Here is a 25,455-nt window from a genome sequence, read left to right as displayed (position 1 = left end):
ACAAATAACTAGTTGGTTAGAGCACTAGGATTCCTTTCTAGCACTAAGGCCATGTGAGAGGGACCCTACTCACATTTTGAGATGGAATTCGTACCACCGTAAAGCGTTTCAATTTGAAGAATATCCCCACCAGGAATCGAATTCAAGACCACATGAACGAAGCGAGCCACCATCAGAAGGGCAATAAAACGTAGTGGGTATTGAATTTTGAGATTTTGTGTTTTGTTCCTTCTACAACATAGAGGTTACGAAGGAGGGGTCATACTATTATCATACCCTTTAATCCAGGTTCAGGAAGCGATTCGGTAAAATGGACAGGTACACAAACCATCATCTAATATCAACCGTTTTCTACTACAGAATATCGCCTCTAGCCGCATTTGATTGCATGACGCCGCTGCTAGCCCCAATAACGGTTAATGGTACGATAGAACAGTTGAATGGTAGCAGTTGAATGGTACGATAGAAACCTTTAAAGACGTAAATGAAAATTTCAATAATAAGATAGATTCATACAGGTAAAGAAAGAGCTGCATTCAACTTAAATAAGATTAAAATAAAACTTTATAAATGTAAACGGTTTGCAGATGATATGACGCTTGTTGCGGTATCTGAAGGGAAAATCACTAAGATGTTAGAAAACTTGGGGAAGGGTTCTCAAGAATATGGGATGAAAATAAATGTTAGAAAGACAAAAGCCATGGTGATTGGAACGAAGGAACCTCTGTCAAATATAGAAGTAGGGGGTGGAAATGGAACAGGTGACCAGTTTTTGATACCTGGGTAGTATTATGAGTAATGATATGGAATAAAAGCATCAATAAGAACGGCGAAACAAGCCTTTAGAAGAAAGAACATATTATTTTCTGGAACCTTGAGTAAGGAGTTGAGAAATAGACTCATAAAATGCTTCATCTAGAATGTTATGCTATATGGGTAAGAAACACGAATATTACGGAAAAATGCTGAAAAACAACGCTTTTAAAATATGGATGTGGAGTAAAATAGAGAGAATTATCTTTGTCAAGTAGAAAACAAATCAGGAGGTGTTAAAATGGTAGGGGGAAAAGATCAATTTTAGACATTATTAAGAAGAGGAACAGAGACTAGGCTAGTTGGGACATTCGCTAACAAGGAGCTTGTATCGTGGTGAACGTGCTAGATTCTATGCTGCCAGGAAGGAGAGGTAGGGTAGAAGGAGATTGGAATTAATGAACGATATCAAAACTGAAAAATCGTACGTGAAGATGAAGCTGTTATCGGAAGACCGTGGAACATGCAAGCTTCTCAGCTGCGGCAAATAACCTGCCAGTATTTGCAGAATACCTATGATGATGAAGTAGACGATGATTACACTAGTTAACAAAGGTTTTGTTACATAAAAGAAAATACCTGTTCTTAAAGGAACTTTTTGCGCTGAATTCGAATATGCACTCGGTGTTTCTCCATCATGTACGACTTTCCCGTAACAGAGGGATTTTCGGGAAAATCCCTCAAAAATTTCCCTTTTCGCTTATTTTACACCCCAAGATCTTGTCCCCTTGCATATACTAACATAGAAATTATACCTAAGTATACTTTGATTCATATTTAACAAACCCTCCAAGTTTCGTAATAATCGCTTTATTCTTTCTAGAGAAATAAATATGTTTGTATGTATACTGTGTGTACTGTTTATTGCACCTTATAGTAATGCTTTCGGATCTCTTAAGTTGAGGTAAAACGTTTTGCTTTATTACCACAAACACATATATAAAATATAATACAATATAATTTACAAGTGTGACAATTTACAATAAACAATAATACAAATGTACCAAAAGATCATGAAAGGACAATCAAAACTATCACAATATATGAAACTTCCATTGGGTTACAAAAACGTACACTACTTCCTTCTTTTGTAAGAAATGTTGCATTCTCTAACAAGACCCCAACAATAGTCCCCCATCATTGAAGGATCCCATCGTCCCTGGTACCTTTTCTCCATTGCCATTATATCTTGGTGGAATCTTTCCCCCTGTTCGTCGCTGAGAGCACCTAGGTTAGCAGGAAAGAAACTGAGGTGGGAGTGCAAAAAGTGGATTTTTAAAGACATCCTACAACCCAACTCTTTGTATTTCTGTATCATGTCCTGTACGATTTCTGTGTAACTCTCAGCTTTGTTATTGCCCTGAAAGTTGCGCACAACACACTTAAATGCTGTCCAGGCAGCTAGCTCAGCACTGTTTAACTTGCTGTCAAAGCTATCATCAAGCATTGATTTCCTAATTTGGGGACCAATAAACACTCCAGCTGAAATCTTAGCATCACTCAGGTTAGGGAACTTATCTCGCAAATACTTGAAACCTTCACCAGATGTGTCCATGGCTTTGACAAAGTTTTTCATAAGTCCTAACTTGATATGGAGTGGCGGTAGTAACATCTTATTAGGATCTACCAAAGGAGCGTATTTGACGTTGCATTCTCCAGGTACGTAATTCACTCTAGGTTCCCATTCGTTCACTTCATAATGTTTGTCATCAGCTCGGCTATCCCATAAACATAAAAAACATTGGTACTTCGTGTAACCGCACTGTAGTCCTAATAAAATACCAACTACCTTGAGATCACAACATATTTGCCAACAATGGTCCTTGTAATTTATAAGATTTAGCAAAGTTGACATGGTGTCATAGGATTCCTCAATCTTCACTGAGTGCGCAAGTAGTATAGAAGGTTTTTTATTTCCATTATGTAAAAGGACAGCTTTAAGGCTGACCTTTGACGCGTCGATAAATAACCTCCATTCTTCTGGAACGTAAAGAATTCCTAGCTCCGCCATCAACCCATTTATATCCGTACATACGCACACATTATCTTGCATTGAGAAATAGCTTGAAAATTGAACATGCCTTTTCCTGTACACTGATATGTTCGTTTCTGCATCCAATAAGTTCCACTGCTGGAGCCTTGATCCCAGAAGTTCCACCTCTTGTTTTGTCAGGTGCAAATCACGGACTAGGTCATTAAGTTCCCACTGCCGGATGAAATGTGGCTCGCGAACACAGTCAGGGATGAACATTGGATCCTTGAATGTACATGTTGATGTCGATGGTTCATCAAGGTCATGATGATCATCACAGTCTTTTGGCCATTTCTCTTCCCAGTTGGTAGGGGGCTCGGGAAGTAGAAGTTCATCCCCGTGCGGAATAGGTCTAATTGCGGATTTAACGTTGGGATAACTTATTGTGTATTTGCTTTTTTTAGAATGTCCCTTAACTACTGTGAGACAAAAATAACAATCATCCAGATGGTTGGTGGGTTCTCTCCACACCATTGGTACAGCAAATTTCATGAACCTCCGTTTCCCTTTGGCCCATGCAAGTAAAGTGACGTAGCACGACGCACAAATTATGTTGGGTGCCCAAGTTTTGTCCTGATCTCTCACACGACATTCGAAATATATATAATATGCTAGTTTCACCGATGGCGTAATGGATCTACACTGTCCTTTAACTACAAACTGGCCACACACATAACAAAAACTATTTGGTGAGTTAACACACGAACGCCGTCCTCTTGACCCCATTGTACTGATCACAAACTAAACTTCTCGCCTTAGTTGGGTATAATGCCGTTAAGATCAAACATGAAAGCAATCTTAGCAGCAAAAACAACTTTGAAAGTGAAGTAGTGTTAAACCACACGTCAATATAAAAATGTACAAAACTCCCTCACCAGGTGTCAAGAACACAAGAAAGAAAGAAATGCGCGGGGGGAGGGGGGAAACGATACCGTAGTGGAAAATTCAGACTGCATTAGTTCATTGTTGTCAACAATGAGTCTGTATTCCATTCTTTCTTTCTTTTGCATTCTGTTACATTTGATAACAAATATTGATAACCATTTCATGAACAAAACGAAAAAACTTGGAGAATTGTATATATATGTATTAAGATATACATATACTGTACGTTTAAAAAAATATACGTTGGAAGTACATTCTATTTTTATACACGTTTCTAATTTACAGAGAGCAATACAAGTGTGTTGTTGACTATTGTAAATATTCATTTTTATGTCTGTGTTTGTAGTAATAAAGCAAATCGTTTTTACCCCAATTCAGGAGATCTGAAAGCATTACTATCAGGTGCAATAAACAGTGCACACAGTATACATACAAATATATTTATTTTTCTAGAAAGAACAAAGTGATTTTTACGAAACTTTTAGGGTTTATTAAATATAAATCAACGTATACTTAGGTATAATTCCTATGTTACTATATGTAAGGGGACAGGAGCTAGAAATAAAATATCTGAAAAAGGGAAATTTTTGAGGGATTTTCCCGAAAATCCCTCTGTTACGGGAAAACTGTACGTGATGGAGAGAAACCGAGTGCATATTCGAATTCAGCGCAAAAAGTTCCTTTAAGATCAGGTGATTTTTCTCATGTAACAAACAAAAAGTTTAAATTTGATAACTAGTGTTATAAATGCATCGAATATATTACTCACTGGAATAAGAATTTGTGTGATAAATTAGACGAGTTTAACTTAAAATTGTTTCAGCATCGAACGTATGCAGAACACTATTAGTGAAGTGCGCAAAAAATTCAAACCATATCTTGAACAAACTAGAATAGCTAATGAAGTAACAAGTACTGAATGAAATTAATTGGAGAGTAAAAATGCTACTGAGAAGTTAACTATACTAAAAATGATACTACTTGTCCTTTGTGACATCTCGCTGTGCACATGTGGTGCTCAATGCTGTGTTGCAAGCTTTGGCGTCGGGTATTGAAAAGCGAAATTATTCGCTGGAAAATCTCAGTTCTATAAAATTAAATGAAACAAAAGATAACTTAAAAAAATGCACTTAACCTTTTACAGACCGAATTAATTTCCCGTTGTTATTTTCAACTAGTTCTTGCATATGTTACTGGATTGGATGTATTATTGACCATCCATAAAAGGAAAAAGCGACCGATTATTGGAAGGTAGTTTTTATGTATGTTCCAAAATTGGAACATGGGCCTGTTACAGTATATATTGCCTGGTATTTTGAAAACTTCTAGTTTATTTATTAGGAATATATTTTTATCTACTAATTCCTAATAAATATTACAAATATTCTCATAATTAATATCAAACCTCCAACCTAAGTAATTATATCAGTTATTATAGCATTTTTCAAATCATATATTTTATATTTATTACACATATGGTTACAATGTAATAATATAAACTTCATTATACAGGATTACAATAATGGGTTATACAGGATTCATGTCAAAGATAAATACAAAATACACGTAAAATATTTGTGATAATACGTAAGGTAGAAGCCCGTATCCACGAGTGGTCTAGGGGGGGCCTGCTCCCCAAACGTTTTACTGTCCCCACGAAAATTTTCAAGATAGGCATGCAAATATATACTGTAATATGGTGGGCTTACTATAATATAGCGGTAAACTATAATATGGTAGGCTTGCAAATGTGCTATAATATGGTGGTAAACTATAATATGGTTTGATCGCCCGCCTCTAATTTCTACCACCCCCTACACTTTTGGGCTGGCTACCGGCCTGGTAAGGTATGATAGCATAAAACGCAGATATTTCTGTTGGTCTGATCCGTAAACATCCTCTCCAAACTTTATTCCAGTTCATCGTGGTATAGAGGGAAGGTTCCCTCATGCAGTATCGAAGCATACTGTTTGCAGAATTTACTGGTGTTCTTCTTGCATAAAGCACGCCGTCTTTGATTCTTGGTTCTGGTCTTGAAGGAAGGTTTGGTTTCTGATGAAAAAGCTATAATGTTATCTCTCTTCCGAACTCCAGGTGTGTCATAGTATTGGTACTGTTTACATAAACGTCTTCATGAAGCAATCAGCCTCCAACCAAAGCGATATGTAGAACATTTGCGAACAAATTCTACCACCACTTTTTACTTCTCAAACGCGGTCTGTACCTAGAAATTAGTATGCCTAAGAAATACACCTCCCATTCTCTCCTTGTATTTGTATAAGCACAGAGCATAGATCATCTTTTCTAAATTTGCCCTTCGAATTTCTCGAAATAGTAAGTATTGGCAGCAGTGAGTATTGTCAGAAGTGAGTACTTGCAGATAACCAAATAAAAAGGTTTTTCCAGTAATACAAAAGCAAGAAAATCATAAAATCTTTGATACGACATATATAAAGAGAAAACGTAATACGGATAAATACTTTATTTTGAAAGAATATCGGTAATATTTGTACTCTACAGATTTATGTGCCATCCTAATAGGCACTTGCAATCCTAGTGGGCACTTGGACAACTAAAATGTTCGTACGAAGCGAAAGTAACAGAATATGAACGCCAAGTAATAATAATAGAAATAATGTTGGTAGTTCCAGAACATTATACGTTACAGGCCAATGTTCCAAAATTGGAACATTGTAAAATAGCATGTAATTACTAGCTAATATATAAACGATTGAGCAAACAAATATTTCAGCCTTTTAAAAGGGCTTAGAAGCACAAGTTGCTAGAAATTAAACATTTTTGTATTAATATGTTTTTTTTAATATATAATACGAGGTAGATACGAAAACTTAAAATTTACCAAAATCTGAAGTGCATAAGTCATTTAATAATTAAAAATTGTGTTACATTTCTATTGATTTTATTTATTTTATATCTCCTTTTAGCTACAAATCAATTTTTTATACTGTTTAGTTGATATTACTTACGTTCTACAAAATTAAAAAAACATGTTCCAATATTGGAACATTGGCCTTTATAAGGTTAATAACAGGCAGGTTCTCTACTCAGGTTGACATTCTACTAAAACAATATGCATTTGTGTATGTTCAAATTTCCAACGTACAGAAGGGGTAGAATGTTTACCATTGCAGATCAAGAGAAATGGGCCACTATAATTGGCTGAACGTGCTGTAGCAATAGAAATAGCTTTTCTTGCCTGATTGTTATGACCCCTTGCAGAAAGAAAAAATAATGGTAAGGACAAGTTGTATCAAATTGATTTTAGTTACTTTGCATCGGAAAATGAAGATCTTGATAAGAGATCACGTGCGCTACTGATAAAGTAAATATAAGTGGAGGAAATCAGACGAATGTTTCGCTGTGGTTAATAAAATCGTTAAAGAACAAACTCCAATGCCATTCGTAACATCAAACGTTAAGGCTACTTTTTATTGCAGTGAATAGTTTCAAAATATTCGAATGTAAAATACGGAGAGTTGAAGTAGTAATCAACGAACAACAGCAACACAATAGTTTATTGAACGATCTTCAAGTAATCCAAAATTCAGCTCAACAACCCATTAACCAAATACGTGGAGAATGAAGTCAATCAATGGGTAATGGTAGTTTAATATGAACTTTGATACACAAATATATATATATATATATATATATATATATATATATATATATATATATATATATATATATATATGTTAATTATATTTAAGAATATGTTCCTCAACCTGAATTACGTAGAAGTCCTCATAGTAGTCAAACTTGAATAAAAGAAGAAAAATTTAGCTACCAGTTAAGCAACAGTTATAATTCCAAAATGCAGATTATTGAGCAGGGAAAAATCTTCAGTAAAATCAGAAAGAAATTTAAGAGCTATTTGCTGATATCTATAATGGAAGTAGTAATGCCATAATCAAACTAAGTGAAGCAGAGGTGGAAGATTTAGTAACTTTCTCGGACTATAAAGTGGAAACATAACAGTAACCTTTTTATTCGTAAATTAAAAACTGAGACTTCTTTACTGAAATGCGTGAATCATAATATTTGAGTGTCTTAAAATTCTTGAAAGGCAATGAGAAAGAATAGCATAATACAAACATATAACCATTTTGTAGTCATATAATGATTTTGTAAATAGATTTTGAGAGTGATCAGATTGTTGCTTCTTAAATGGCTATTTTGTTGTCAGCAGAATGGCAGTTTCTATCAGCTTACAACAAATAGCTGCATACAAGTAGAGAGATGGAAATAGAAGCGAACATTTATTCGAAATACAGTTCAACTCGTAAATTTACCCTGTGGCCTTCGCAAGGTAGTTTCATGATTTTAACAGTTTTCGTAACTAACTTATGAAATGTAGTATAGCGTATTGATAAATTAACAGACATTTCTCGTAAATAAGGTTGCTTGTAACTAACTTATCAAATATTGTACAGAACTTCACTAGCGTTGAAAAATGTTGATTTTTTACAGGTACTCCTCTTAATTAACCCTCCTCGTAACTAACTTATCAAATGTGGAAAATGGTTATGCCTTATACGTGTTTATATGTTGCATTCTTTCCCTCCTAGATACTCTATGTAATACCATGAACCTCAGGTCAATTATATGATATGTAAAATTTTGAAAATGCTCGATTGAATATCATAATTGCGGTCTCCATGGAACGAGGTGAGCAGTAACTTAACATCCTGTTTTTACAAAAAAAATGATTTTGTATTTTACTGGTTCTGCTGACTAAGTACAAGGAAATTTCCAGTTTGTCCTGTGTCATTGTCTGATTCGATCCAAATTCTCAGCAACTAGAGAATGCATCTCTGTAAACGGCATATTAATTTATTTTATGGTATCAGAATCAAAGGGGATAGGCTGATCCTAATGCAGGAAACTTGCTTTGGAAATTCGAAGATTCTTTGGCAACACGACGTTTGTACCTACGAGTGGCTCATAGTCTGTGCTCATAATGCAAGGATCACATATTGAACACTCAGTATCCAATTATGTGATTTTGAGCATGAATGTAATACTCATCTACACGATCACCAGTGTGAACTTTAATTTTCTTTTAAAATAGAAACTGTAGATTTTCTTTCGTAACAAACGGAAATAATGCTATAAGTCGTGGGAGCTTGTCATTTCTTTTCTAAAAGAGTGAAATACAAAATAAAGTCATTGAAGTAATTGGGATATTACTTGGCCAACAGCATCCACAATGACAAGTATAGTCACGCTAGTCTACATCCCATTGACATTACCTATCTCTGTTCGCTATATGCAGTATTATGTGAGTAATCATACTCTTCCAATTAAATCACACCCCATCCTTCCAATTCAAATTATCTATATTTTCTTAGTGTGCAATGACGTGTAACCGATAACACTGCATGTGATGAGTACGATTTTCCTGTATTGTCTACTCAGCTTCGATCTTGTAGATAAATAATATGTTCCTTCCAAAGTTCGCGTATAAGTTTGCTTGCATGGCTCTCCAGGAAGCAAGGTCTATTACTGCGTGAATCGCAATAATTTATTAAATTTCGTTTGTCGTTGACTTGACTTCACCGCAAATATCCGTGTAGCATAGGAACGATTAATAACCAAATTCTAAGAAGCAAAAGCATTTGGAATGTCTCTCAAGAGAGCATTATCAGAGTTTCTCAATGTCTATTCTGTATGCAATTGCTTACTTCATTGAAGTATTGGAGACGCGGTGGCTCAGTGGTAGAGCGTTCACCTCCGGTGCTTGGGGTCCCTGGTTCGATCCCAGCTCGCGCCGTGTGGACTTTGTAGTGGACAAACACCGTTTGCGTGGGTTTCTCGGGGTTCTCCCGTTTTCTCCTACTTTCTTCATTCCACCATTTCATACATTACTCATCATCACCGTCTCCTTTAGCCTAACCCGCATAAGCGTGGGACGTAAAACTTCAAGATTTCATTTCATTTCATTTTCATTGAAGTATTCCAGCACGCATCGTGCGTGGAACCATTTCTGTTGTTTAAATGTGGGCCCAAATTACTGCTCGATTTAACTTATATCTCAAGTAAGTTCAACTAAATGTGAGTTTAACGAGAACAATTCACGAGAAGTACTTCCATTGGCTAATTGGCCTTCAGAGGATATTCCAATGCATGAGAAAGAAATAATATGATTCTTTCCTAATGTGAATTGTATACTATATCACAACACAGACCTTGTAATTAAAGGGAAATCTTTCCTCACAGCTCTAAGCAGAAAGTTTAAAATTATCAGGTTTAAAGTACAATTTATTCGCCTGCAAAAACAAATAACACCCCTAAGTGTAAATTACTATGAGTTGTGTTAATTATTGAAAACTCTAGAACTATAAATATTACGGTTTACAGCATCCAATAGAGAGCTTTCTTAAATAGCAGTCTAAAATAAATTTACCAATTTGTTTCCATTCGTTTTTATTAAGTATAATATTTGTTATTTTATAGATAATATAATAGTATAATTAACATATTTTGGTGAAATCATTATGCTTATTGTCGTGTCTTCTCTCTTAGGAAATTTTGTGTCTCGCAGTTTTTCTTCCACAAGTAGAAAAATCTGTAGCAGAAAACGTTTTGAAATCTCTAGATACGAGTGTCTATAATAATGAGTTATTATCACAAGACTACGATGATGACGGGCATTTTGTTGAAATCATGAGTGATGATGACGAAAACTACATGGAATGCGATGACTGTCAACAAGATAGCTTCCGTTCAGGTATAATATTAAATAATTTTCTAAGTTATCTTCAGATGTTATGTAAAAAATATCCATGAAGTAGAAGACGAAGTTAAAAGTCTTTAAGTCAACGCAATTGAAACATCTTTGTGCTAGATTTTTGATATCTTGTACCGCCATCGAAAATAATGTTTCATATAAATCATATATACTGCATGTCATTTTCTTTAATTACAAATCAAGGTCCTGACAGTAGCTCCGATATTCCATAATTATTAATGTATTTATTAGTAGGGAAAAATCCTTGAATGCAGTGGCTTTTTCTGTGGATCTGTGAGCCTATGCTCTTGACGAATGGACACAGTTTTTATAACGGTTTCTATGCTAGCATATTCTCCTTAGACGTGGTCACTGCACTCATGACAGTTAAAATACTATTACAAGAAGGAGTTTTTTCAATTGTCTCGAGCAGTTAATTTACTTGTTAATTTCTAATAAAAGACGAAGAGACCTTTTGTTTTCCAAGAAGTAATTATATTACACACAATATGACTCGGAGTGCGTAATAGCTTAGACTTGATCTATTTTTATCAATTGCGGAACTTAGTGCTCTGCTCAGAGTTGTTTCAAGTAGTAATTTCCAAATTTGATCAATTGTTTTAAAATGATAGGCTATTCTTAGATATTTTGTTAGACAATTATATAATATGCCTGTTTCATATCGTGTTTAAAAGGACCATATATTGCGATCACCAAGTGCACCGAAACTAGTGTTGTCTGAGAAGTTGTGATTTGTCATATGACCGACCTTCGTTGGTTTATTGCGAATAGGACGACTTATTTTGGATTGCTAACAGACGACATTTTTTAACCACTTGCTTTAAACTCTGGCTTTGTGGCTTTTAGCGCCCACAAAAGATCATTATAAACCATATAAGCAGTTTTTTTTCCACTAACCGCTGTTAAGATATTAGGGAAGAAAATAGTGCTTGCCGTAAAGATTAATGAATAAAACAAATTAAAACAAATAATTTATAAACCGTTACAACACACTGTAAAGTTACAAGCGATTACGACAAAGAATTAAATGTGAGATTAAAATTGCGCGTACTATGTATTATGATTAAATAAATAATATATAATAAGTAAATTATAAGCAAATTATATATTTAACAACCTGAACATGTAAAACAATTACTTTATATTTAATTTTTATTTTTTAAAATTATTTATTTTGATCAGATGGCCTTTTGATTTATAGGAATGATTTTTTTAAAATTTTACTTACAATTTGCGCTAGCGGCAATGAATGAGAGTAGGGGGATAATTTATATAACATTTGCTTTTTACTATGCACTGCACAAGGAGGGTGGGGATTAAGTCAGCCGCGGTATCTTTTTTTGGGCTATCCTCTCCACAGAAATTTGGTTTTTAAATTTACTTCAGTAGTTTATGTGTCATACAAAAGAAAGCATCCAACAGTTATGCTGCTTATAACAGGATTATTGTTTGGAAGTGCTCCTGCCAAGGTCCACTGACTGCATCGAATTACCTTTAAAACTTGCTTGCTAGCTCTTTTTCTTTTCGGCTACATCAACTTATAAAATCACAAAATGGATTTAGATGCAAGGCTCGTTTTCGTAATTACACAACACCAACATTTGGTTCCTTTTACTTCAACTTTTTAGAAACAACAACGGGCACAAAGCTCTGGAAACTTAAAGTCAGGTCGACGGGCTACGTGCAAACCCGTGTAAAAACCTACTCTACGTGCAGGACGGACGACGTGACAGGAGCGAGACGCAACCCTGCCTAACCGAGTATCTTCAAAAGAGTGATTTGTTTTTTGCCAACCTCTTATGTTGCTTTTCCAAAGGGAAAATCCCGGTTTTGACTTTAGATGCAACCAAATGATGCAATGGCAAAACTTAGCGATGAGACTTTTTGCTGGAATGCTCTGTGAAGCGATTCTTCTTTTGATTGCCAGAAAATAATTGCTTGGCGATTTGATTGAAGTTAGTTGTACACACACACATTTAAACATATATGTATATGCTTGGGAAGAGAGAGTTTTTGGAAAAATTTTTATACGAGGCTTGTTTATTAATTTGGAACTTTACACTGCATAGACTGTTTTTTTTTTGATTAACACAATTAATGAGCCCCCCAAAATTTGTAATAGTCATTTTAAGAACTCACGATCACAGATATTGGTTTAATACTAAACAAACTTGTTCTATAAAAATATTTTATTTTCCCAAGACTTGCACTCACACACACACACACACACACACACATATATATATATATATATATATATATATATATATATATATATATATATATATATATATATATATATATATATACACTTTTCGGTTACTATACACACCTATCTACACAACTAACTAACTCCATGGCCTATGAAACTCGAGCATGCAATGCCACATTCACAATAGCTAGGCTAGGATCAAGTTTCTAGTTTATATTCCTATTTCTGCGAGATCCATCTTAATATTGTCTTCCAATCTACACCTAGGCCTTCCTGATCGTCGTTTTTCGGTTAATCTTCCAGTAAAGACTTTAAAAAAGATCGAGTAAAAATTTTCTTCCATCCTGGCTGCATGACCTGCCCCTGAACCTCCTGGATTTGATAATTCTAACAATGTTTGGTAAACTGTATAAATAATGTAGTTCCTCGTTATTATTCGAAATTTTGTCATAACGATCATTGGCCGTGTTACGGTCCCGACGAATTTCCATGTAGGAAGTTCTCTCTGCCTTTACTTCTAAACCGATGTCCCTGCAAGCGTTTAATAAAACCTCCGCATTCTTTATGTTGTTATCCTATCATCCTCTATTAAATTAACATAATCAGCATACGACATAACCTGGTAAATACCATTCAATTCAAGGCTCCGGTTGCTAGCTTTGAATTTCCTTATAGCGTGTTCCAGAACAAAGTTGGATAATAATGGCGACAACGCATCTCCCTGTTTCAGGCTACTCTCAACGTGAAAGCTCGTGGACAAAACGTTCCCTACCAGGACTTTACTTTGGGATTCAATAAACATATCTTAGTTAATCTAATTTGGGTTTTCGTTATACTAAATTCTATAAGAATGTTGTGCAATGTTTTTCTCCTAACGGAGTCATAAGCCTTTCTAAAATCAATAAATAGTTGATGTACCGGGGTAATGTATTCTTACTTCTTTCATAGTACTTGTCGAATGGTAAGCATTCGGTCCATAATTGATCGATTCCGTCCAAATCCGCACTGATGATCAATAATTTCATCTGCATATAGAGTCAATCTTGCTAATACAATGTTTAAGATAATTTTATAGGACGTTGACAGAAGAGAAATGCCTCGATAATTATTGCAGTCAGATTTATCGCCTTTCTTGTGAATTGCAACAATGATTGATCGTTCCGCTCTTGTGGCAATTTTTCGCCTCCATCTAAAATTAACTCAGCCGGAATTTCGTCTACACTAGAAGATTGGTGTTTCTTTAATTTCTTTATAGCGATTTCTACCTCTATTTGGTTGGGTTCTGGAATACGCGGTCCTTTGGTGTGCATTTCCCTTTCCATACGCAGTTACTTTTCTTCTCTGTGATAAACAATTCCTCAATGAAATCTTTCCGTCTATATAAGATGCTATCTGCATCACTGAGAACTGTTCCATCACCTTCCTTTAATGTGTAAGTACGAGGTAGATAGCCTTTCTTAAATTCGTTAATCCCACTTATATATGTCCCGAATGTTTTTATTTTTACTATTATCTTCAAGTTCCTAAATTTTAGCTTCAAAAAATCGCTTTTTTGTTCTAAAAATTTTTAGAAGCTTCTCGCCCGATGTCTACAAAATTTTGTGTAGTTAGTTCATTCGGATCTTGTAGCCAACGTAATTTTGCCTGTTTAATGTTCTGCATTAGTTGAATGCATTCCTGGTCGAACCATGCTTTGTTCCTACGTATTTCCGCGTGTCCTAATTGTTGTTTTGCTGAAATTTTGCCGCTGTCTCAAATTTCAATCCAAGTATCCTCAACACTAGTGCACTCCGAATCTTCTAAAACAGAGAATCTATTCGAAACTTCAATTTGATATTCCTGTCTTACTTGGCTCTCTTCTAGTTTCTTGAAATTTAATCCCTCCGTTTTCAAACATTGAATATTTCCTTTATTTAATGATAATCTTTCTATTATTATCGCTGCTACCTGATACTGATCAGTGTCGCAATCAGCACCTCCAAACGACCGAACATCAATTATGCTAAATTGTCGTCTTCAATCTAAGACAATTGCCTTCTCTACTCTAATCTAATTAGTCTATTATGAAACGTGATCGATTTGATTATGTGTTTTTCCGTCTAGTGAAGTCCAAGTATATGTATGAACGTAGCGATGTTAAACTTATGTATTCTTCACGATAAAGTTTTCGGATGTGCCGAAGTTCACGAGTCTAACACAGCTGTCATTACTTCCCTTATGGAGACTTTCGATCACTATAATCGGTTTGAAAGTATCCTCTCGTCCTACCTTCGCATTGATATCTCCTAATATAATTCTCGTATGGTATCGCGGGAGTTGGTCAAATATCCGTTCCACTTCTTTGTAAAAATTGTCTTTTGTATCGTCATCCTTATCTTCTGTAGGCTCATGTACATTTAAAACAATAATATCACACCACCGTCTCTTATGAGTAATAAAAGAAAGTCTATCAGTAACAAATTTAACCCGTTTAATTGTTGATATTATTCGTTTGCGAACGAGAAACCCTATTCCTAATTGGTGATTTTTATTTCCTTCACCTTAAAAGAACGTAAAATTTCCGGAATACATAATTCAATTTTATTCGCAGCTAACTTCTGAAACTCCTACTAGGTTCATACTGTATTTTTCTGACTCATTCGTTACGGATTTTAACGCACCTGCTCTGTACAGGTTCTAAATCTCATGTTCATTTTCTTTTACTGAGGTCGTGCCAAGTTATGAATTCTGGTCCGAGGCTTTGTTTCTGAGCAAGTGCCCTTTTTACAGGATGAGGTTGTTAGCCTCACTTAAACCCCCAAGGTCAAGGATCACCAGTTGCCGTCTGTCCGCGACTGCTTATCCAGTATATTCGCAGCTAACCTCCATATCTAGGGACCTTCTCCTCGATCCGCAACCTGAGAACGCGCCATGCCGTGGTGACACGGACCCACTTATTGTATCTACGTGTCTTCTCTTTATCAATATTTTCACTGCTTTTCCATTACGCTACTAATTCATTCCAATTCGCAGATTGAGACTGAATTTTATTCTCCACAAGAAGATTAGGTAACGTCCCATGAACAGGGAAGAGGTATTCTGAATGTAGTTCAAAAACCAATTATAATTCTCAGTATACGAAATTGCGAACCTCACCCAGGACAAAGATATCAGCACTCCAGCAGTTCTTCCCAACTTTCCGAAGGTATATATACTCTATATGACATTATGAAAATTTACATTTTGTGCAAAACCTTAGCTGGTAACTGTATAGAATCGTCAGCAATATACCAAATACTAATATTGCGAGTACAAACGTAGAATAACTCAATATAACGCATTGCTTCCCAGTGTTTGTCCGTGGCCAAACAATATTTTTGGTAAGACGTAACTATTTATAATTTTAATAACAGTTTGGTATTTTTTTCCATTATGCCACCTTTGAATATTATACATTATAATTAAAAGATCAACTAATCACTGAGAAAAGAACAACAATTTTATTATAAAACTAATGTCGTGTAATCATAGTGTCTTATTGAGCTAAAATTTTTATTTGGCGAAACTCTTACATGATATTAATAATAGTCTCAATATCAACACAATATGCATAGAAGGTGTGATAAGACCCTAAATGTACTTTAATTACACAGCCACAACACACACACACACACACACACACGCAAAATATAAGTACTTTGCACCCGACACGAGGGTATGGCTTTTATGTACTTTCGAAACCCCAGGAAGGTCGATTGTGCCATTTTTTGTTATGGACGAAAAACTTGAGCGATTTTGGATAGAGAGGATACATTAACACAGCCATACAAAACAAAAATCAGCGGACCACATTCTATGGGTTCAATCTAATTTATTACACAGACTCCAAGTGGCAAAGCTACCGTACGATTGGCCGTGTCAATTCCTTTTTATGGACGAGCAACATGTGTCCTTCCTATCCAACATCGCTTATGTTTTTCGGACATAACAAACTGTTGATACAGTCAATCGTCCTATGCTTTCAAAATTTGGATTATGTGCAACATAATACACACGACTTTTATTTTGTGTGTGTGTGTGTAGCTGTGTTATTACTTGTATATTATGTTTGAAAGAAAATTTAATGTTGATGTTAGTACACGCATTTTGAGTTCTAGTTTACACTAAAAGAATGCATGCGTGCTAAATATTCCGACTACCTTCAATGTAGTTTTGTCTGTTTATTGTGGAACATGGTAGTAAATACAACCATCTTTAATGGAATTTACCTTTGCTAATTGCATTTGAATTCATACAATTACATCACAACGATCATTAGTATCAGAGGTCAATAGTATTTCAATTGAGAAAGTACATTTTATATGAAATGGACGTGTGTGACTATTTTTCCTATTTTTCTAAATTGTAGGTTGAATGGAATAATATATAGATATTCTACTCTCAAATTTAGGTTTATTTATATCAATACGGTATATTGATTTGTTTTTCAGCAATCACAGTGTCTAAAGTTGTCAACTCAAAGAAATATCGAGAAGGAGAAGAAATTTCCGGTAAGGAGTCAAGTTTGTTACATTTGCCTTTTTAGTGAAACTTTAATGGATTTTTCGCTACGAAGAACTTAAATTTCTGTATGAAATACATGTTTTTTCATGAAATACACGTTTTCTCATTCCTGTATGAAATACATGTATATATCCTATATATAGTATGCGAGATAGCTAATATGTGCAGTAATCGTGTCTTTGTTAATAAATATAAGCTTGCGTTTACAATATGTGAAAAAATAAAAAACATAAGTTTGTTAGGTAAAATTAACTTCCAAAAATAACACGTATTCTTGGTTAAGTAATTAAATACATTATTACATTTTTCTAAAAATATGTTTCTATAAAGTACGTTTTGTTTTGTTACGTTTCATTATGATACTGCTTGCATTCTGAATTCACGCTTAGCAGATTCAAACAAGCAATTAGGGTTTTGACGTCACTTAAATACTATAAAGTTGTCAGTATCTGATCTCATCTGCTCGTCTACAAAGGTGTTACTATTGACAACGCAATATGTATGACTTTTTAAATCGGGACTTTACTAATGGTAATATTGTTCGTATACTTCCACGCAATCGTAGATCAAGCTCAGTGTCAATTGCTTTCACAGTAAGTCTTCAGCGGAGTGAGAAAGTTAGAACACAGAGATAATTTAGTCGAGCTTATCCTTTCTGTTGCAAGACTACCTATTCAATAGTCGTATAATTTAAAACATTGTTTTATTACACATAAGTAAAATTTAAATATTGATTTTTACAGAGCAAAGACAGTAAGCTTTACCAAAAAAGTGTTTTTAATCAACGTAACGTCCCAAGATTAGATTTTACCTTCTTCGTTAACCCTGTATTCAAAGAAAAAGTTCTAAAAATAAACCGTTTTCAGGATTGATCGTAGTAGTACTTGCCGCAGCTGATCTCGCTTTGGACTTTGACGCATACATTTGTGACGTCATAGGTCAAAGGTCAATGATATTGGCCCGGGGTCAATGAACCAGGGGTACCTACGACCACCCCCTCTAAATTTTGGCAGGGGTACATTGGCCCACCCCATAAATTTTAGCAGGGGTAAATAGGACCACCCCCTTAAATTTTGGAAATTACCAAATCTAAAAATGTGGTGTGGTAGCCTAGGACCATGGTATGTACCTCTATTAGTATTGAGGGTCTATGTCGTTCCTTTTGATGGGTAAAAAATTGCCAAAAATTTAAATTTCGGACGTATTTGACGTAATTTATTCCCTTTGATGAGGTGTTTTTTATTACCTTATATAGTTATTTGGGCGTATACAGGGGTCCATTAATTTTCATAAGATACGGATATATTGATGCAACCCTTTAAAGTTTTGGGAGGCGTACCATGACCCACCCCCTAAATTTTGGAAATTGTCAAATTTAAATATTTGGTATCATAGTACTGGACCCTAATATGTATCATGATAAATTTGGATGGTCCATCTCGTTTCCTTTTAGAGGTACAAAATTGCCAAAATATAAACGTAAGCAATACGTTGTACCACGTGTTTGGTTTTTGGTCCATTTTATCCCCTTAGATGAAGTCCTATTATCTTATATGATTATATGGTCATATATATAGATTCATTCCCTATCATAAGACATGGATATATTGGTGCACCCCAGGAGGGGTATATTGGCAGACCCCTTAAGTTTTGGAGATTTTTCGATTTAAGCATTCGGTATTATAGTAAAGGACGTCAATATGTATCCTGATAAATTTGGATGGTCCACAAGGCTCACTTTCATGGGTAGAAAAAATTGCCAAATATAAGCTATATGTTGTACCACGTGTTTGGTTTTGACCTAGGTTATCCACTTTGATGAGATCCTATTATCTTATATGATTATATGGTCATGTATATAGGTTCATTTCCTATCATAAGACATGGGTATATTGATGCACCCTTTAAAATTTGGGAGGGGTATCTTGGCTTATCCACTCAGTTTTAGAACTTGTTTAGTATAAGCATTTGGTATCTTCGTACATGTCTTCAATATGTACCACTATAAATTTGGATGGTCTACCTCGTTTCCATTCATGATTAAAGAACTACGAAAAAATCATATTTCGGAGGTTATTGACCCCCTTTGATAAGTATTTAGCACGTTATATGGGTATGTACAGAGCTTTATTACCTTTATATGTTCATGTTCCTTTTTAAATTAGGGAATTATCAAGTAACAAAATTCGGTATAAGTTTCTCAAGGACCCATTGTAAATATCGGTGTTTCTCTTATGGCCAAATATTCAAATTTTGAAGTTTATTGACCTATTTTATTTTTTTGATATGGCTATATAATTGAATGAGTACAGGATTTATTACTTTTTTTATAAGACATAGGTGTATTTATGTACCAATCTTAAATTTTGGGAGGAGTAAATTTGTTATTGTCATATCAATAATTGGTAATTGTTCTTAGAATTGGGTGGTATCTCTTTCTTTGGGTAAATCATTGTCAAATATTAGTATGATCACGTGATCTGTCATTGACCTGTGATGGGATTAAATGTTCAGGACATTGGTACATGTAAACTTTGTAGGATAATTTGAGAATTGTCAAATGAAATTACGTCATTGGTTTTGATTATTGCAGCCTATGGACCAAATATAAACGTAAGCAACACGATGTACCATGTGATTGACTTTGATGAGGTAGTGTACAGGGATTAATTTCCTTTTCAAAATTTGTGGAAGTTATCAAATAACACGTTTCTAGACAACAGTAGTTTCTGCTAAGATAAACAATTGACCTAATTGAGAACTAACTACAACATGTGATTATATGATTAATTCTAAGACAGGTATATCGAGAGAAGTATTATTTAAATTTGGAAGTTGTGATAAACAGAATTTTAACATAAGGCGCGGAATTTGAAACAATACATTGAACTTTAGTTAAGCTCATTGTCTAGGATCATTGGTGGTGGTTGATTTGACCTTGAACTTTAGAAATCTGATAGCTACCTTATTGAATCTTATGACTTACTGACGAAAGGCAATACATGCTACAACACATGCAAAGTTATTGCTGATGAAATCTGATTGACCACTATCTGATCACTATCTTTGTGCAATTTGATTGTTTGCTGATTTTCAAATCTTTGCTGCATTCATCTTGAAGTTTTATTTAACATTTCAAAATCTTTGTTTCGTTCAACATTTTGCACTCATTGATAAATATGATCAAAACCGTTTATTTGTTAATCGAGTACTTAAAACCGGATAAAGTTTGACGGTTAACCGTGAAACGTGAAATTGTTTTAGTTGAAATGTTGGTTTGAAATTTTTTCGTTTCGAAATTTTCTGTTTAAATTTTTTTGAAACTTTTGTTTGAATTTTTTCGTTTAAAATTTTGTTTGAAAATTTTTGTTTCAAAATTTTTTGAAAAATTTTTTGTTTGAGAAACTTTTTTGTAATTTTTTTTTCAAAATTTTGTTTGAAATTTTTTCTTTTGAATTCTTTAAAAATTTTATTCGTTTGAAAACATTTTTTTTTAAATTTTAAATTAAAAAATTGTTCGAATTTTTTCTGTTTAAAAATTTTTGTTTGAACATTTTTGTTTCGAAATTTTTGTTTAGAAAATTTTGGTTTAAAAGTTTTAAGTTTGTGCACTCATTAGTAAAGTACCGGAACTGTTCAGAAGAAAAACATCTGGCAACATTGTTTATCATGATGCAATAGTACACGTCTGAACATGAGAATGCAAAGTCATTAGTTTTGCATAAGTGTCGATCGAGTTAGTATTCATGATAACGTCATCATGGCTACTTGTCTGCAGTTTCTAAACACACGTGGTGTGATGAAATCATTTATCAAGATTACTGATTTACAACAGAATGTAACAGAATCTTTTCTAGCCAAATGAACCCTACAAAGTCTGGTTTAAGAATCGTAGTGAAGCTTGAGAATGATAAAAGTATAATTTTATCAGCAAGATATTTACCCATGGAAGCATCAAAACAAGAAAAACTGTTACGTTTCCTAAATACTGGATCTGAATCTTTATGTTAGAAAAGATTCTTGGGTCGAAGTCATCATTTTGAATTTAGTACACAGCCGGATCAGTAATTTGGTTTCGTCAGCAATTGTAATGAAATCAAGAATTCAAACGTCAGCACATTCGACATCAGACGTAGCTGTATGCTGAAACCTTTAAAAACAGAATGCAATCTATGAATTTGGTTAGTCAACATGACGTCAGCAACTGTGACGAAATTATGAATTCAAACGTGAGCACATTCCTTTCCAATGACGTCAGCAATAACTATGAAATGAGTAAATACAGTGTCAGCCCATGAAATCATTTGAGCAAGTGCGTTTCGGGAGGAAAGATGTGTACTTCTAACGATAAAGAAATACTTTTCGCAAGCTATTATCCAATAAATATATTTCAAAAAAACATGTGATGATTGGTATCAGTGCTACAACATTTGAACCTGTAATTCGATTGGGCAAAGCAGAACAATTTGGTGTACAACTGACCTGTGAAGAATGGAAAATATTATGTTCACGAATCAACCAAATGAATGATTATTTTCATGATGAGCCAAATGTGACCATAGTCAAATTATTAGCCTCAAATTATGTAGTGGTGTTGCATACAGTCCTCGAAAAGAAGATGGTGGTGCTACGTAAAAAGAGTACATTGCATATCCCTCGCAACATGGTGTATCTAACGCAGACGGAATGGAACAAATTCATCAATGTATTCGAGTGGAAGTGTGCAACAAAACAAGTATATTCCTGAAAAAGTACTATTTTCAGAAATATGTCATGCATATTGTACAACATGTATCTAGATGTTGTGATGGTTGTCAACATCGTTCGTGGGTGCATACCTGTATTGATAAACAGTTTATTTGTCATCAAATGGACATTGAGTTTCTACCTATTGACATTGCAATAGCCCTTAAAATACTTCAATTGGCATTAAAATTATATGCTAGAGACAAACTAGTGCAAGAAGTTGAAAATATATTGTATCGACAATATCCAGAACCACTATCTGGTATGGATGTATATGATTAATAATCAGTGCAGTGTAATAAAATGATCCATGCCTTTTGCAGTGTAGCAAGGTATTGCCTTTCGTCTATAAGTCGTAAGTTTCAATAATGTAGCTATCAGATTTTTAAAGTTCAAGGTCAAATCAAACACCACCAATGATCTTAGACTATGAGCTTATCTAAAGTTCAATGTATTAATTCAAATTTCGGGCCTTATGTTAAAATTCTGTTTATCACAATTTCCAAATTTAAGGAATACTTCTCTCGATATACCCGTCTTAAAATTAATCATATAATCACATGTTGTAGTTAGGTCTCAATAAGGTCAATTGTTTATCTTAGCAGAACCAACTGTTAACTACAAGCATGTTGTTTGATAACTTCCACGAATTTTGAAAAGGAAGTGAGTCCCTGTACGCTACCTCATCAAGGTCAATCACATGGTACATGGTATATTTGGTTCATAGGCTGCAATAATCAAAACCAATGACGTAATTTCATCTGACAATTCTCAAATTACCCTACAAAATTTTAATGTACCAATGTCCTGAACACCTAATCCCATCATAGGTCAATGACAGATCACGTGATCATACTAATATTTGACAATGATTTACCCAAAGAAAGAGATACCACCCAATTCTAAGAACAATTACCAATTATTGATATGACAATAACAAATGTACTCCTCCCAAAATTTAATATTGGTACAGTCCGCGGCATAAAATTTGTTACAAAAATTCAAATTAATAACAAACTCTTGCCCAGTTTTCTTATACATTCCCGCAATACATGCATCAATCGATTAGTTGCTTCTAGTATTTATTCCAACTCCTCCCCGTCCTCCACCTTTCTTTGTCTAAAGCGGTGTGTGTGACGTAGTACACTCTTTCCATTCAGCTGAAAAAGAAACAGGAATCAAGTTTACAAAGTTATAGCTTTAAAACAGTCTTTTCCATTCGTTTGTTCTGAAATATGTTTAAGAGCCTAAATTAAAGGAAAGTCACACAATCTTCCCAGAGCTTCTTAAATATCTTTAGTTCCATTCTTTTCTGTCTTTAAAGAGTGCAAGCTAGTAAGATGCTCCCTAAGAAATCTATGGAAATTGCCAAGAGCTCTAAAATATCTACAGACAGAAACGAGCTTTATTCAATGATTCATTTAATTTCTTTTCAGTAAGTGCAAGCAAATGTTTCAGGGGCGTCATTTGGGCAGGACAGGAGGGTGTAATTCCCCCTCTCTTGAGCTTCATAAATACGTATTTTTCGATCAAATGTATAGTAATACACTAATAAAAAGTGAAAATCTTATGTCGCCGGAGAATCTCTTCTTCCCCCCCCCCTCCCGAATAAAGTCTAAAAGACACTGGTTTTAACAACAAACCTATAGAGCTACGATAGCACATTGCTAAAGAGCTTACATTTGGTTTCAAGAGTCGAAGGTTTGATCTCAAGCCATATGACTTCCTGGGTGACATTGAGTGAGTGTGAGAGAGAGAGAGAGAGATAGAGAGAGAGAGAGAGAGGGATTCAAGTGTGGAGACAGAGAGGGCTGATTTGTATACACAAATTTAGAATTGGGGAAAAATGATCGGACAGCATTCGTATTATGAAGAAAATTCTGATTTTGTGAAAGATAAGAAGGGAAGTTTTCGAACTGCGAGGATCACATTAGGCAGTTGTCGAATTAATGTGGAGAACTCTGTTTAGAGCATCAGATGATTACGAAAGGAGAGAAAGATCTTCAGAACTCAGGAATTAAGATTTTAAAAAATCCGATTTCGGCGACGGGTTTCGAACAACGAACCTTGTGGTCATCGAACCATGATTTTATCCATTCTGGTACGGACGATTCTATTACTCGTTCACATACGTTTCCCTTAGCTGCGTTCAAAACTACCTTAAGGGGATATTACAAAAGTTGACTCGGTGGATGCGCCGTTCAGATAGGACGTAAACCTCTTGTAACTTAGTTACAATGTGCAAAATGAACTTCCTCTTCTTCAGGACACTTCGTGAAGCTTTAAAATTTGTTACTATTGTTATAATTAAGTTACATTTGATAGAACCATCTGAGAAAGGAGTGCCAAGCCCTGTGCGTCATTGTCTGTTAGGTGAATGGTTAATGTAAGTTACTGCTACGTGGATTGTCCGAGCTTCCAATCAAGACCATTCTTATTGATTATTTTATTTGAGCTACGCTCATTATGTACATTCCACAAGTTCAAGTTTGAAGTAATGTAGTTAGAGCTAGTTTAATTCGAAATAATTTTCCAATATTATATTTGTTACTAAATTTGCATGGCACTCCTCACTTGTTTGTAGCCCTGCATAAATGCAAATTTTTTTAAAAGTATATTTTACTTTCAAGTATTATTGATTTTGTTTAAATTATCCTTCAAATTTATTTTATAATTATTTTCTATTTCTTAATTATAACATATTTTCTATTTATATTGTATTCTATGTTACACGTTTATTATTTATATTTTATGTCTTACCTTTGAAGAGGAGCTTTTGACCATTCAGATCAGCAGGGGCATTCACAGGATGCATGTCTTTGCAATCCAGAGTTTTTGCCCCCACGAAATCACTACTTTTTTTGTAAATTGTATCAAATCTATCAATAGAAGGTTATAGCAGGGGCGGATTCAGGGGATTGCGTTCGGGCGATCACATCCCCCAGAATAGGGAACTTTTTATACTTTTTAAAATAAAACATATCCTATGTATTTTTCATCTTTGTATTATAGACTTAAATTAAAACCTAAAGTAGATAGGCCTTACTTTCTTAAGAAAGTTAATTCTGCAGAAGATCTACTTCTCCTTTTCTAAATTTGTTTTTTCTTTTCTTTTCTTTTCTTTCTTTGTTTTTTGCGATCCGCTCTTACCTTGATTTGACTTCCAACGCCGTCCCTCCAAAGCAATCATCCTGGATCCGCCCCTGGATGATAGACATTTTAGTAAAATATGCCCTCAATCGCTGAAATGAATTTCTGCCAAGCTTTTGATCCCAGAAATAAATTTCTGTCTACGGCCCTGAAAAACAGTGACGATTTTAGGGAGTGATCAGTTAGTAATGCCTCCCTGGAGCAACAACACTTCCCCAGAAGTCATATCTCCGATAATTCAGAATGTGATTTGTGCATTATCACTTTTCACTCTCAGTGTCTTGAAACGCACCAAAAAGGAAC

The sequence above is a fragment of the Thermobia domestica genome, chromosome 16, assembly GCF_964235325.1.
Source record: "Thermobia domestica chromosome 16, izTheDome1.hap1.1, whole genome shotgun sequence".
NCBI lineage: Eukaryota > Metazoa > Arthropoda > Insecta > Zygentoma > Lepismatidae > Thermobia > Thermobia domestica.
The sequence above is the reverse complement of the archived record's forward strand: the minus strand, read 5'-3'. Positions refer to the sequence as shown.